This window comes from Petaurus breviceps, unplaced genomic scaffold (assembly GCF_028583685.1).
Source record: "Petaurus breviceps papuanus isolate PSGF00001 unplaced genomic scaffold, PetGlider_PUasm1.0 164, whole genome shotgun sequence".
Taxonomy (NCBI): Eukaryota; Metazoa; Chordata; class Mammalia; order Diprotodontia; family Petauridae; genus Petaurus; species Petaurus breviceps.
This window is the reverse complement of record NW_027185735.1, coordinates 10,014,353-10,029,376: the sequence shown is the minus strand read 5'-3', so window position 1 is coordinate 10,029,376 and position 15,024 is coordinate 10,014,353. Positions and strand designations below refer to the sequence as shown.

The window sequence follows — 15,024 nt, the reverse complement described above, 5'->3', positions numbered from 1 at the left end:
GAGTGGAAAGGGACCTTAGAGGCCAAATAGACTAACTCATTCCTAAATAAAATTCTCCAATACATCATGTCTAACAAATGGACATGATGTTTCCAATTGTGGGAACAATTGCTTCTGAGACACCCCAGTCTACTTTTGAGGGGCTAGAATAGTGAAATTTTTTTTGTTACAACAAGCCAATATATTTTTATAGTTTCCATTCATTGTTCCTAGATCATCCTTATGAGGTGAAAGACAGGATTACTAAATAACATTGTTAATATTGGGGGAGACACAGGATTTATCTCTCTCTAAAGTCTTATTCTCTGCTAGGCCAAGCCAATATCAGAAAGACATTGCTGATGATGAAAGTGGATTAACTTTCTCCTCAATCTTGTTCAGCTCTCACCTAGGTAGGGAAGCCCACAGTGTTCTACTCAGGTTTAGGTGGGGATAAATTCTTTGATGAGATTGCCCAAGGCATGTGGTTTGGAAATAGATGACTGGATCGAAGTCAGGGGTCCTTTAGCCCCCCATTAAAATAGGTTCATGGGGGAGGGAGGAGATGGGGGGAAAAGAACAAAGTAAAAAGTGCACAGCAGAGAACAAAAGAAAATGTAAAAGGAAGCAAAGAAAATATGGACAGGTTTCAACACAAGGCATAGTGTTTATTATATAGGCTTGAAAACTTATTGCTATATATTTTGAATCCTCTCATGTTCTGCTGTGCTTTTTTTTCCTTTTCTTATTTTGTATTTAAGTTTCTAATATGTTTCTATTTCTTTTCTTCATTGTACATTTAAGTTTTAGTATTTAAGTCTAAAATTTAAAAATGAAAAAAATAAAACAAAATAGGTCCATCTCTCATTATAATATTCATTCTTTCTCATTACAAAAAAAAAAAACCAAGCTCTTGCTCTGTCCTAAGTCTGGTCCCATGTTTGGGCACAACTATTTCTCTCCACACTCGATCTGTGACCCAGGATGAGTAATCTCTAACAGGCCTGTCAGATGGCTCCATCTACTAGAATTAATTTAGGGGTCCCATAATTTAGGGCTTTTTGCTCTGTCCCTCTTTCACTTCCCTTTCCATCCTGGTACCATCACTGCTGCTGCTACTACTACCATGCTATACTCCTGACCAGTTCCTCCCAATGTCCTTAGGCCTTTCTGTCTGGCTTCCTAAACTGCTCTTGGCTGGAAAAAAAAAATGACTCAACTTTTTTCTTGACTTTCCCAATCAAAATTCAGTCTGTCATATTTTCTAGGTTGCTGTAGAGGAGAGGTGTTGGGAAAAAATGTGCTAGGCAAAAATGCTGATTCTCACTCTATTCTGACTCTGCTCCTAACTCATAGGTTTTCAGAGGGATGTAACTCAAACAGGTTTGATAGGTTTCAGTGCACCTGGAGCCTGTGGTGGGAGGCTTGGTTTTCAGGAATGCTTTTTGATTGGGCAGTAGGTCAAGAGGGTTGTTACATCATCAGAGCCAAGAGAAGGCTATATAAACCTTGATGTGAGACTTTGTTTTGGGGCTCACTTTGAGAAGTGTTGTGTGATTTGACCAGATGAGACTCTAGGCAGCCATTGAACCCCCTGGCTTTGAAAACCCAGATGTTGGTGCTTCCCTCTCTGGTAACTGACTAGGTATGGATGTAATGGTCAAGACAATTGGAAGCCTGTCTGCTGAACTATTTCTGTGTTCTTGTAACTTCTGCTTGTGACCTCTGTATTCTCTGAAGTTTGGGGTGCTGATCTTTTCCCCCTGAACTAGGTAAATGACACATGTTTGATTAAAGAAAGATTGTTAACCTATTTTGAGTTGCTTTCCCTTAGAAAAGCGTATCTAAGAACCTGTGTTGACAGCCACCCTGGGTATGCTGGGGTGCTTGCTGCTACAGTGACATGGACTTCTGACAACAGTTTTTGATATACCCTTGAAAGAAAAAGTGAGTTTCATCACTTACAAAATCACTTTTTCTCAATTTTTAGTATATCACTCTTTGTACTGTGTTGCCTGTGACAAGAGGTTGTCTTTTTTTTTTAAATAGTGATGTTTAGCAGCAATTTTTTTCTTACTGGTGTTCTCACTGTTCTTCCACCTTCAACAAGTCTATGCTACACTGTAGCTGTAGCTGGCAGGTCAATATGAAGGTCTTTGCTTGATTTTAGTGAATTGGTTAAGCTGTGTTTTATAGCAATAAATTGTTAATTTTTGACATCTTTAAAAATTTGAACCACACTTTGCACTTTGATGCAACTGATCTTTTTTCTTGTGTCTTTTGTATCAGAATCACATACCAACATCTGCTTCAGTATCTCTAATGGTCATTGAAGCAACACATCTCTTTAAGAGCTATGACTTTTGCACATTTTCTTAATGTAATATACATTAAAACCACATATGTATGTAATATACATAAAACCACAGAATTAAAAACAATAAAAAAGAAACTCATATACATGACACAAAATCTAGAACTCAAATATCAGAAAACTAATTAAAAATGGGGAAACCAGATCACTCAGATTTCATCTGATCAAGGTCAAACATTAGCCTATTGTCAGTAGCAACACACACACACACACACACACACGAAACCATTGCAGACCCAAAATGAAACTATATCAAAATTATTGCTTGTCCTAAGTAATTTATAAAAGGCACTAAATTTAAAGCCAGTTATTGTGTCCCAACCAAATCTTCTCATCTTTAATCCAAATATTCCCAACTCCTCTAGTTGATCCTGATATGGCATCATGCTGAGGCCCTAAATCAGAATGGTCAATTTAACCTGGATACAATCCAGCTAATCACTGTCCTTCTTTCAATGTGATGCCCTAAACTGACCATTACTGATTGTAAGCTCCATAAGGGCAGGGGCTGTCTTTTCCTTCTTTTTTTATCCCTAGCACAGTGCCTTGAATGTTGTAGGTGCTTAATAAATGTTTAGTAATTATTTATTGATTGATCACAGTACTCCAGATATGGTCTGGCCAAGGCTAACTACAAGTGGGACTATCATCACTTTACTTGTCTTGGACAACATGCCTCATTTAATGCTGCCTAAGGTCTCATAAGCATTTTTTGGCTCCATATCACTTGATTTATAAGAGTTTGAAGTTCACTAAAACCCTCCAGTCTTCTCAGATGACTTGATTTCTAGCTACAATTTGTACTTCAATATTATAGGACCATAGATCTAGAAATTAGCAGGACCTCAAAGAACATCTAGGCCATGTATTTTATAGACAAGGAAACCAAAGTCCAGGACTTGCTCAAAGTGATAACAGAAAAAAGTTTTAGAAGCAGGATTGTAACCCCAGGTCTTGACTCTCAAATTACTAACTTGAGAGCCTCCTCCATTCCTATTCACGTGCCACTGAAGGAAGCTAAAGAAAATCCCATATGGGGAGGGAAGAGAAGTGGTGTGTGCGTGTGTGTATGTATGTATGTATCTTGTATATGCATTATAAATCCATATATAAAAATATATCCACATATTAAAATATATTTCTACATTATAACATATTCATATGTCTGTATATGTGTATATACACATGTACACACATATTGCATATATGTGTGTATGTGCACTGTGCATACATATGCATGTATACACACATACACATACACATACACCTTTATACTTCCTCTCCCCCACCCCTTAACTAAAGATCTTATTCTTACTTTACTGGAAAAAACTGAAGACATTTAAAATTAACTCCAGGGGCAGCTAGGTGGCACAGTGAATAGAGCACTGGCCCTGGAGTCAGGAGGACCTGAGTTCAAATCCAGCCTCAGACACATAATACTTACTAGCCATGTGACCTTGGGCAAGTCACTTAACCCCAAATGCCCTGCCCTACCCCCTCCAAAAAGCAAAACAACAACAACAAAATTAACTCCATCTTCTCCCTTTCTCTTCGTCCCCAAAGCCCTTAGTATTATCTCACATTCTCTCCTGCTCTATTTCATTCTCTGACAAGAAGGTGTCTCTTCACCTTGCCAAAACCAGCTCCTCTGCATGTGCTCTTGCCTCCTTATCTTTCTTGTCTTCTCCACAAATTGCATAATCAATAATCCAGTCTCAAAGCTTCAGTTTCTTCCTATCAACTGGTTCTTTCCCTGCCACCTTCAAAAGAATGTTCACTAGACCCTACCACGCCTTCAATATACTATCCAATATCTCTCCTCCCTTTCTCAGTGAAATTCCTTGAAAAAGTTGTTTGTATTTCCTGCCTCCACTTCACCTCCTCCCACTCACTCCTCAAACCTATGAGATTCAACTTTTGATTTCATCACTTAACTGAATCTACTCTCTCCAAAATTACCAATGATTTCTTAATTGTCAAGTCTGATGGTCTTTTCTTGGTCTTAATCCTTCTCATTTGCTGCATTTGACATTTTTTACAACCTTCTTCACCTAAATTTTTATTCTCTCTAGGTTTTCACATTCTCCCTTGATACACCTCCTACAGCCTGAAATCTTCTCAGTTTCCTTTGTTGGTTCATTTTCCACATCACATCTACCTATGGGTCTTTCCTCAGTCCTGTCCTGGACCTTCTTCTCTTCTCCTCCCCTCTTAAACCAAGGGTTTTTTCTATCGTGGGCTTCTCTGGCAATCTGATGAACCTCAGAATAATGGATTTTAGGTTTTAAAAAATCACGATTGAAGACTATGCTCAATTTCACTTTGGGGTTAATGAAAATAAAAGTATAATTTTTCTCACCCAGGGCAATCCTGAAATCTATTTACAATGCTGCTCTCTACCTAGATTAAGAATATCTGCTCTATATTTTCTGACTCTGTCCTTGTCTCTACCTCTCTGTGTTTCTCTCTGTCTTACTGTCTCTATCTTACTTCTTCCCCCTGCCTTCCAACCACCTCATCAGTTCCCATGGATTTAACTATCATATCCATACAATGATTATGAAATCCATATACCTAGCCTCAGTTTCTCTTCCAAGTTTCAGTCCTAAATCAACAGTTGGATTAAATATGTCAAACTGTATGTCCCAGAGACCTGTCAACATGTCTAGAAATAGGGGCAGCTAGGTGGCACAGTGAGTAAAGCGCCGGCCCCAGAGTCAGGAGGATCCGAGTTCAGTTCCAGCCTCAGACACTTAACACCCACACAAGAAAACTAGCCTCGTCACCTTGTGAAAGTTACTTAACCCCAATTGCCCTCCAAAAGGCAAACAAACAAACAAAAAACATGGCTAGAAATGAATTATCTTTTCCACTAAAACCATTCCTCTTCCTTATCAAAGTCACCACCATCTTTCCAATGTCTCATGTCAGTGTTCTTGGTATTATCCTAGACTCTTCACTCTTTCTTACCCTCGAAATATATAAAGTTGCCAAATCTTGTCGTTTCTTCCTTCACAATGTCTCTACATCTGAATCCTTCTGTATACTCACACAGGATCTCATCATTTACCAACTAAATCATTCCAACAGCCTTGTAATTTATCTCCCTGTCTCAGGTGTCTCTCTGCCCCTGTTCATCCTTAACACTGCTGCTTAAGCAATTTTTCCTTTAAGTTCAAGTTAGGGAGATTCAAACGAAACAAAGGCACCAATGACTTTACTTACTAAATCATGGTATTTATTATCCAATCTTTCAACTATGCAACAATTTTTGCTGAACTCTTGCTCACAAATTTCCATCTTTCCTAACATCAGTCAATTGTATCTGTAAATTAATTGGAAGGTTAGTGTTTGTATTTTTTTTTAAAACAAATTCAGAACTCCCTGAAATCCTTTGGAAAATATTTAAAATGTTGGACAATTCTGTTGCTAAGCTATTTATGTGTGATATTTATTTTTATAAGTGAGACATATGAAGTCATTTTCAATACTCTAAGCTTAGTTTTTAAAGGTCTTAGTTTTTAGTCCTATTATTACTTAATGTCTCAGATCAAAATACACATTTAAAGGCAAAGTTCATTGTTAACAATAGTGGGTTTAAATCCGTATTTCAAATAATACTCTTAATAATTTTGAATTTTTATACATTATCCATCTTTTGAAGATTAGTTTAATTAAAACTAGGCAACAGAATCCACAGATCCACTAAACTGGACTCTCATAAAATGAAATACATAATATGTGCTTAGAAGTATGTTTGCAATGTTTGACAACCGTTTCTCAAAAAAAAAAGGTATCTATATCTATATATGTATAACAGATTTTAAAGTTTAATCTGCATTATTAACATTTTCTTTTTTTTAAGCAATTGGGGTTAAGTAACTTGTTCAAGGTTACACGGCCAGTTATTATTTCTGGGTGTGGTGCCGAGTATCTGAGCCCGGATTTGATCCAGGTCAAATGCTCTTACTGGCTGAGCCACCTGGCCGCCCCATTATTAACATTTTCTGCATTACTTTCTTAAGTCTTGACAATCATGAAACCCTGATTTGTATCAATTTCCAAGGTGTAAAATTTTCACGATGAAAATTCAACAAGCTGCTCTCATAAGTCTGGTTCTAGACCAGTTAACAAACAAGTAAGTATGTTAGAATCCAACTAATCTCTCTACACCTGCCTCCTACCTTGAACTACAATACTTTCAATACTTGGTGCTTTCTGGGACATGTGACTAAGTGAGGATGCCACCCTATATACCAAGGTAAGATTTAAATGAGCACATGATTTAGACATAAGGGATGATACCAGAAGCAAATTAGAAAAGCAAGGAATAATTTACCTGTCAAATCTATGGAGAAGGGAAGAATTTATGACCAAACAACATTATGAAATACAAAATAACTCATTTTGATTAAATTAAATTTAAAAGGTTTTCACAAACCAAACCAAAGCGAACAAGATTAGAAGGAGAGCAGAAAACTAGGAAACAATTTTTATAGTCAGTGTTCCTGATAAAGGCCTCATTTCTCAAATATATAGAGAACTGAGTCAAATTTATAAGGTTACAAGTCATTCTCCATTTGATAAATGATCAAAGGATGTGAAAAGGCAGTTTTCAAAGAAAGAAATTAAGGATCTATAATAATATGAAAAAATGCTCTAAATTACTATTGAATAGAGAAATGCAAATTAAAACAACTCCGAGGTACTACTTCACACCTGTCAGATTGGTTAACATGAAAGAAAAGGAAAATTATAAAATGTTGGAGATGTGCGAAAATTGGAACACTAATGCTTTGTTGGTGGAATTGTGAACTGATTCAACCATTCTGGAGAGCAATTTGGAACCATGTCCAAAGGGCAACCAAACTGTGCATATCCTTTGATCCAACAATACCATTACTAGGTGTGTATCCCAAAGAGATCATAGGGGTGGCTAGGTGGTGCAGTGAATAGAGCACTGACCCTGGAGTCAGGAGGACCTGAGTTCAAATCCAGCCTCAGACACAACACAAAACTAGCTGTGTGACCTTGGGCAAGTGACTTAACCCTAATTGCCCTACCTTCCCCTCTCCAAAAAGTCAAAGAGATAATAAAAAAGGGAAAAGGACCTATGTGTACAAAAATATTTATAGCAGCTCTTTTTGTGATGGCCAAGAATTGGAAATTGAGAGGATGCCCATCAATTGGGGAATGACTGAAGAAGTTGTGGTATATGAATGTAATAGAATACTATTGTGCTTTAAGAAATAATAAGTAGGCAGATTTCAGAAAAACCTAGAAAGACTTACATGGACTGATGCTGAGTGAATTGAGCAGAACCAGGAGAATACTGTACATAGAAACAGCAGCACTGCAATGATTTACTATGATAAACTTAGCTCTTCTCAATAATGCAATGATCTAAGACAATTCCAAAAGACTCATGATGTAATATGCTAACCACATCCAAAGAAAGAATTATAAAATCTGAATGCAGACTATTTTTACTTTTTAAAAATTTTTTATTTTTGTTTTTTCCCTTTTGTTCTGATTTTTTTTTTCACAAAGTGACTAATAACATTCAATAAAAATGACAATATTTAACATGATTGTTCATGAATAACCTATATCAGAATGCTTGCTGTCTTGGGAAGTGGGAGAGAAGAGAGAGAGGGAGAAAAATTTGGAACACAAAACTTTCAAAAATGAATGCTGAAACTATTTTTACATGTAATTGGAAAAATAAAACATACATTCCAAAATTTTAAAAAAAAGTAAGGGTGCCAGTATCAATCTATATATCTGTTCAGTCATTTCAGTTGTGTCTGACTCTTCGTGACCCCATTTGGGGTTTTCTTGGTAAAGATATTAGTTTGCCATTTCCTTCTCCAACTCATTTTATAGATGAAGAAACTGAGGCAAACTGACTTAAGTGATTTGCCTAGGGTCACACAGCTAGTAAGTGTTCGAGGCTGCATCTGAACTCAGGTCTTCCTGATTCCAAACCCAAACACTATCTATTATGCCACCTTGCTGCCCAGATCCATATATTAAATATTAGTAAAGACCAATTCTCTTTTTAGATAAAAGTAAGTATAAATAGTAGTTCTAATGTTTTCTTCCCACACCCCAATGGACTATCTGGTAAACCTGACTTTGGAGATCACTATTCTGGGAAAATGACAAAAAAGAAAGGTATAATGGGCTTAGGAAGAGGGACAAGATAAGTTTGGATGAGGAAATAAGGGGGGAAATAGCAACTTAGATTTAAAGAAAGTTAAAAAAAAAAAGTGTATTTTGTTCTATTTGCCTCTAGCAGCAATTCCCCAGTCTAGGATCTCAGTCAATCCCACATGTAACACCCCCCTTTCAGAGACTCTCTTTCAGAGAATTGAAAGGCAGAAATGGACAAAGGGCCCAATTTTTCCTTGACAGCAGCTTCTGGTTCTCAATAGTGTGGAGAGGAGAGTATCAGAGAATAAGACATGACCTGCGGCTGCTGGAGAGAGACTGAGGTTCCAAATGACCATGCAGAGAGAGAAGGGCACTGGAAATTCTGACCTTGTTATGGAGATCACTAGAGAGATGGAGCCAGTGGATGTGACCAGGCCATAGCAGACCAGGTCTGGAATTCTGAGACAAGATAGTGCCTAAAGCAGAGGGGTTGAGTGTCTGTTGGAGAGAGACTTCATCTTACCCCAGAGCCCAAAGCTTCTCTTGCCCCCTACTCTGAGCAACTGAGATGCTGATCCCTATTCACTCGTTGATTTAATCGCTTCCTAGTTCCACAGCTCCTGGGAAGAAAGAAGTCCCAATATCTGTTAGTGGCTTACCAAGCCACAAGTGCTGGGAAGGTTTTTATTAAAATTCTGCATTAGGAATAGGGACTGAACCTCTGATTTCATTGTTATAGAAAACTCCTGGGTGAGGAAAGGACTTCAACCAGTGCAGTTCCAACACCTTTGCTACAAATTATAATCTAAGAGAGTATGTCGAAATTGTGATCTATAATCTAAATCGTTAGCCTCCCCCCCTTCTCCTAGAGCCCTGAAAAGTTAAGGAATTTGCCTAGGGTCACACAATCAGGACACAGTTAGAAGCTTGCCTTGAACCCAAATCTTTCTCCCTTCAAGAACAGTTCTTTGTGCACTCTATACACACAGTCTCTCATGCTCCTAAAACCATGGCTGTGAAGGAAGCTTAAGATGCATCATGAAGCTGAGGCAATTAGGAACCAGAGGGAGAGAATTTTAACGACTTTCCAAAACCAGAAAAAATACATTCATGAGAGAAGTCCCTAGGATTAAAGTAAATAAGTAATCACTAAGGTGAGCCATATGGAGACTGGTTTGAATTAGGTACCACCATAATTCCTTTGTCTGTGAAGCCATGTTTGAAAGAAGCTCTCCCTTACTCACCAAGGGAACAAGAGTGAGGGAGTGACTGGAGAGTCTTTCTTTATGTCAGCAACATTTACTTCAGTATATACTGCCTTAATTTCTAACTGATGATGAAGTTAAAATTTGAATAAGAAGGCAAAGGTAGATTATTTTATAGGTTCTAAACAAGTGCTTGTTCCTACAGGTGACTTTCTTGAGAAACTTCCATGATTTGCATTGCTTCTCAATAACTTCCTGCAGGCAAACCCTAAAGGCATTCACCTGTAGAAGTCAGTTTGCTGGAAATAGAATCCCTATATCTACTTTACATATTTTCTTGCTATACTTGTATAGCACCTTCACTGTTAAGTGCTGTTATGGATTTGGGAAACTCTAGCTATTGCTAACCCCTGAGTTCAGCAGTTTAGCCTTCTGGGACTGGTTTTAGAGGCTTCTGGGAGGAAGAATCTAGAAAAAGAAAGTTAGAACACCCATTGTATTCACACCATGTGAGAGGAAGTGTGCAAGCAAGTCAAGCAGTGGAGTGCTACTTCTGAACACCTGGTACTCTTCTGTTCCCATCCTCCTTAACCCTGTGACTTCCACTGGGATGTGGAAGGGGTCAGAAGCTAAGGAATGACTCTTTCCCCTAGGTGAGAACGGATGAAATATGCCAGTTAGCCTGCAGAGCTGCCAGAGACAGCCTCCCTCCATACCCTTGACTATTAAAGAGAAATTAGCTCAAATCACATATTTCCATGAAGATGGTAACCATCTCTTTCTCAAACTTCTCCAGGAGAAAGGAGAGCCTCAGGGAAGAAAACAATTCTATTCCCTATCACAAACAGGTCACACAACTTTTCCTTACAAATAGTTTGCCCCACAATTGTTCACCATTATTACCTACGAATATTTCCCTTCCATAAAAGAAAAATCAGGTCACTGGCAAATCCCTGTTTGGGGTAATTAATGAAGCAAATTGCAAAGATTCAAGAAGAGGTTTTGCTCCCCAGAAAATGGCGGGAGACACATCTAGCTTTAGCATGGCCAAAACATGAGGAGGGGGGAGTCACTTATCCCATATGGAAGTCCCATAAGCAAGGGAAGAATACTCCTATACCCTTAAGTACTCAGGAGAGACCCCCGAAAAAGTGCTCTGTGACTTACCACACTCATTTCATCATTCAAATATTCCTACTGTACTGACAGTAAGAGAGAGTAGCTGGGAATTAATATGTAAGCCACTTGGGGAGGAAGAGAAGGAGGAGGAAAAATCACTTTAAAAAAAAAAAAGAAAGATCTTATGAGAAAAAGAAAAAGGCCTGCCTACAGATAAATTGAAAACTATCCTTGACTCTGAGAAGGACACTTACACTACAGGTAAGGCCAAGGCCAAAACCTCTTATGTCAGAGAGATATTATAGAATCAAGTTGGAGATTTTCTCAGGACAAGAATCATCTCCCCAGGAAAACAACAATGGAAGGCTTGGACTAAGCAGGTGTCAGGTACATTATCATGCTGGCAGTCTCTTAAAGTCAGAAAATAAGAGTGGATTGATGATGACCTTCAAAGGAATAACTTTTGACTTTGTGCAGTGTTAGTTGAAGGAAAAATCTCAGCAAAAAGACAATCCTGTTCTCATTGCAGGAGCAATATATATGTTATATTAAAAGTTCATGTTCCTTTAAGAACTGACCACTCCTTAACTCCTCCCTGATCCCCCCCTGACTCAGTTAGCCTAATTGGCACTGATTCTATTAAAGATTATACTACAAAAATCTTTAACTCTACCCCTTTAAGGTTGCAGGTTCCCTAAGAACTCCTGCCCACTGTAAAGCGTGACAATAAACTTTTACCATCTTGACTTAAAGATTGCTTAGATCCATGAATTCATTCCAGACTACTTTCCAGGGACTCTGGTTATTGGGGTTCCTGGACTCCCTGAACTCTTTGACCTCTTGACTTTGTCATTTCCAGAAAGTAGTTGATGTTACCAAGAACATATTATGCTATGGCCATGAAAATACTACATGATGACTTTGGACATATGGGTCAAGAAAGGACCCTGGAGCTAATAAGTAACAGACTTTATTGGCTCAGGATGGCAGCAGATGTCACTACAAGGTGTGAGATTTGTGCTCAGTGACAACAAAGAGACATGCTAATAGCTTGTTCTTCGTGTTTGGAAAATGTAAGCACTAGCAAACCTTTGGAAGCTGTCTGTGTTGCTACCTTGCACCTTTTAGATGAGCAAAGAAGACAAAACAAGAAAAAGGGGAAGTAGGAGGACAGGCACACTAATGCAGCATTAGTGGACTTGTGAAGTGGTCCAACTATTATGGTGAGCAATTTGAAAGTCTAACATAAAAGTCACTAAAACTGTGTTGGACTACATTTATTTATCACAAAAGAGGGCTTTTATTTTGTGTTTACATGGAGATGTGCAGTGGGGAAATAGTAATAGAGGTTTTAAAAAGAAAAGAAAACAGTGTCTTAAATTAAGCATTTAAAAATACACAGAAGAGAGAAGTTTAGTAGTGGACACAGACAAGAAGGGTAGTATTAGTATTACCATGCTAGATGTAATATATTATCAAAAAAGAAATAATATATACATAATAGAGATTCATGTTTTCATATATAATCCTTTTTCTCCACTTCTTTATGTATAGAAATATTCATATTTATGTTTGTCAATTTGTGATAGAAAATGAGGGAGAGAGACAGGGGGGAAGGAAAAAGAGAGAGAGAGACAGAGTGTGTGTGTGACAAACTTCTATAAATTCAGGTTTAGGAAACATGACCTATAGTTATGATACTGATGATGACCAGTCCATACCATTGACCAGCTCAGGTAAGAGCAGAGAGGTCAGGCAATCACAAAATTGCTGAACCTATTTGAACTGTGAGAAGACTAACTTATGATATTAGAGTTGAACTGAAATAATGTTATACAAATAGGTAGGTGACAATAATAGATAATGCCCATGTAAAGGTACTTTAGATATAATTGGATACATTTATTGAAGGATACCAGTTTTCCAGGACCTGAGCCACCTTTAAAACTTTAAGAGATTGCCAGCATGATAATGTACCTGACACCTGGTTAGTCCAAGCCTTCCATTGCTGTTTTCTTGGAGAGATGATTCTTGTCCTGAGAAAATTTCCAACTTGATTCTATAATATCTCTCCAATATAAGAGGTTCTGGCCTTAGCCTTACCTGTAGTGTAATTGTCCTTCTCAGAGTCAGATAGTTTTCAATTTATACGTAGGCAGGCCTTTTTCTTTTTCTCATAAGAGCTTTCCTTTTTTTTAAAGGTGCTGAGCTACCCTCTGGAGATGAGTTCTTTCATCTCTGGCTCACCAAGTCCTTCTCCAGGGCAATCAAGGCACCCTTGCCTCCTGCCTGAGTGTACCTCTTTCTGCTCCTCTCTTCTTTAAGATGGACCTACAGGGGTATCACCAGACACACCATCTGCTAGGAAATTGAACCTCAAGGGAGGATCTTGAATATTTTAATACTTCCTTCAGTGGATCTCCCTCCAGTCACTGATAATCTGCTTGGAGTCATTGCTCATTGGTGAGAATACTCTCATCCTTTATACTCTCAAAATCCCAGTGATTCTGAACTGCTGGCTGACAATGTATAAATCCTCTTCCCTTCCCTATCCACCTATCAACCTCAACCTTACTTCCCCAATGTTGCACTCTAGATCTGTCCATGCCCCATCCCTTTATAGTGCCAACTCCATAATTAACAAAATTCCTTTTGCCATAAACATTTCCTTCCTCATCCTTCCCTCTTCTAGATCTCACTAAATTGTGGCTCTCCCCTAATGGGAGTACTGGTTTCACTTTCTTTCCTACCCCACAATTTGCTGGTTATGATGGGGGGAGTGAAATACTCATTGTTTTTCTTTGCCACTTCCAGACTCTTCCTCTACCAATTTCCCTAAGCAACCTCTTCTCTTTTGAGGTTTCTGCTATCAAAACTGATCACCTAATTCAGATCTTAGTGGCTTAATTAACACCCTCCCAGCAAAACTCCTTTCTTCCCCAATCAATTAGTGGTTAGCTTACAGTCTTTCTCTCCTCTCCTCACCTAATTCACCTAATTCAGATCTTAGTGGCTTAATTAACACCCTCCCAGCAAAACTCCTTTCTTCCCCAATCAATTAGTGGTTAGCTTACAGTCTTTCTCTCCTCTCCTCATATTAGGGGACTTCAACATACATACTGATGTACTTAAAAACCTTAATTTCCCAGTTCTTCAAACTATTCAGTCGCCATGACCTATTTCTTTACTACTCCACCTCAGTTATACACAGAAATGGTCTGGTGCTTAATCTTGCCATCTCACATAAGTGTTCCACTTCCTTGTTCACCAACTCTGAAATTCCTTCCCTTACCTATTATGACCCCAAGTTCTTTGTCCTCACCATGACCTCCATTCCACCCACCCCTTAGTTCTTTCTCAGAACGTCACCCTTGCACTGACTACATTCTCCTCCCTTCTCTATTCTTGATATTTCCTGGTGAACCAGTTCAATGCTACACTATCTTCTATTTTCAAATCAATTGGCCCCCTGTTCTTTCACTATCTGTGACTTGCTAAACTGTAACCCTGTATTACTCCATTCATCCCCCTCCTTTCTTCTGATTCACATGCTGCTGAATTGAGGTAGAGGAAATTATGAAACTGGGTTGACTGGGTCCACTACAAATTTATATTCTCTAATCTCTGAGTCCTTTCTACAGAAGGCAAACATTCTAGTCCCTCCTATTCAACTTGCTAGTCTACTCTGTAGAAGCTCTTCTAAACCTTATCTCATTTCTCTTCAAGCTTCCAACAGCCCTACCCTCTTAGCTGAGGACTTTGCTTCACACTTCACAGAAAAAGAAATTGAGCCAATTTGAGAAGAACTCCCTCTTCTCTCTTCCTCTCACATTATTCATCTTTCACCACTATTACCTCCCTCACTCTAGCCTCAGCCCTTCTTTCTGCCAAGGAAATCCTTCTATGTGCAGCCTTGATCTCGCACCTTCCTGACTTCTCCAGCAAATTACTCCCACTATCATCCTCAGTATATCCTATTATCCTCAGTATATACAGGCATACTGGCCCCTTCCCTGCTGTTTTCAAAAATGCCATGTCTCCCCATCCTTAAAAAATACTCACTTGATCCCACCATCCCTGCTATCTATTATCTTATTTCTACATTGCTCATTACATTGTCCTTGACTCCTCATTTTCACTCACCCCTCAAATCCAATTTGTTGTAAAATCTTGTCATCTTTACCTCTCTAT

General features: G+C 38.4%; 1 protein-coding gene and 1 long non-coding RNA gene across 4 annotated transcripts in view; one reads left to right on the top strand and one right to left on the bottom strand.

The window, feature by feature from the left end:
* Nucleotides 1-15,024, top strand: part of LOC138156841 (uncharacterized) — a 362,694-nt gene that overhangs the window by 193,217 nt on the left and 154,453 nt on the right. Inside the window, exon 1 of one of the 2 annotated variants that reach the window (XR_011167230.1) lies at nt 7,845-7,865. The exons of the other annotated variant lie outside the window; for it this stretch is intronic. This is a non-coding gene — a long non-coding RNA (uncharacterized lncRNA). Of the gene's footprint in view, nt 1-7,844; nt 7,866-15,024 lie in introns of those variants that run through there. 2 annotated transcript variants of the gene reach the window in all.
* The window catches only part of TTC6 (tetratricopeptide repeat domain 6), a 64,949-nt gene that overhangs the window by 37,555 nt on the left and 12,370 nt on the right, over nt 1-15,024 (bottom strand). The gene's annotated exons all lie outside the window — the stretch shown is intronic.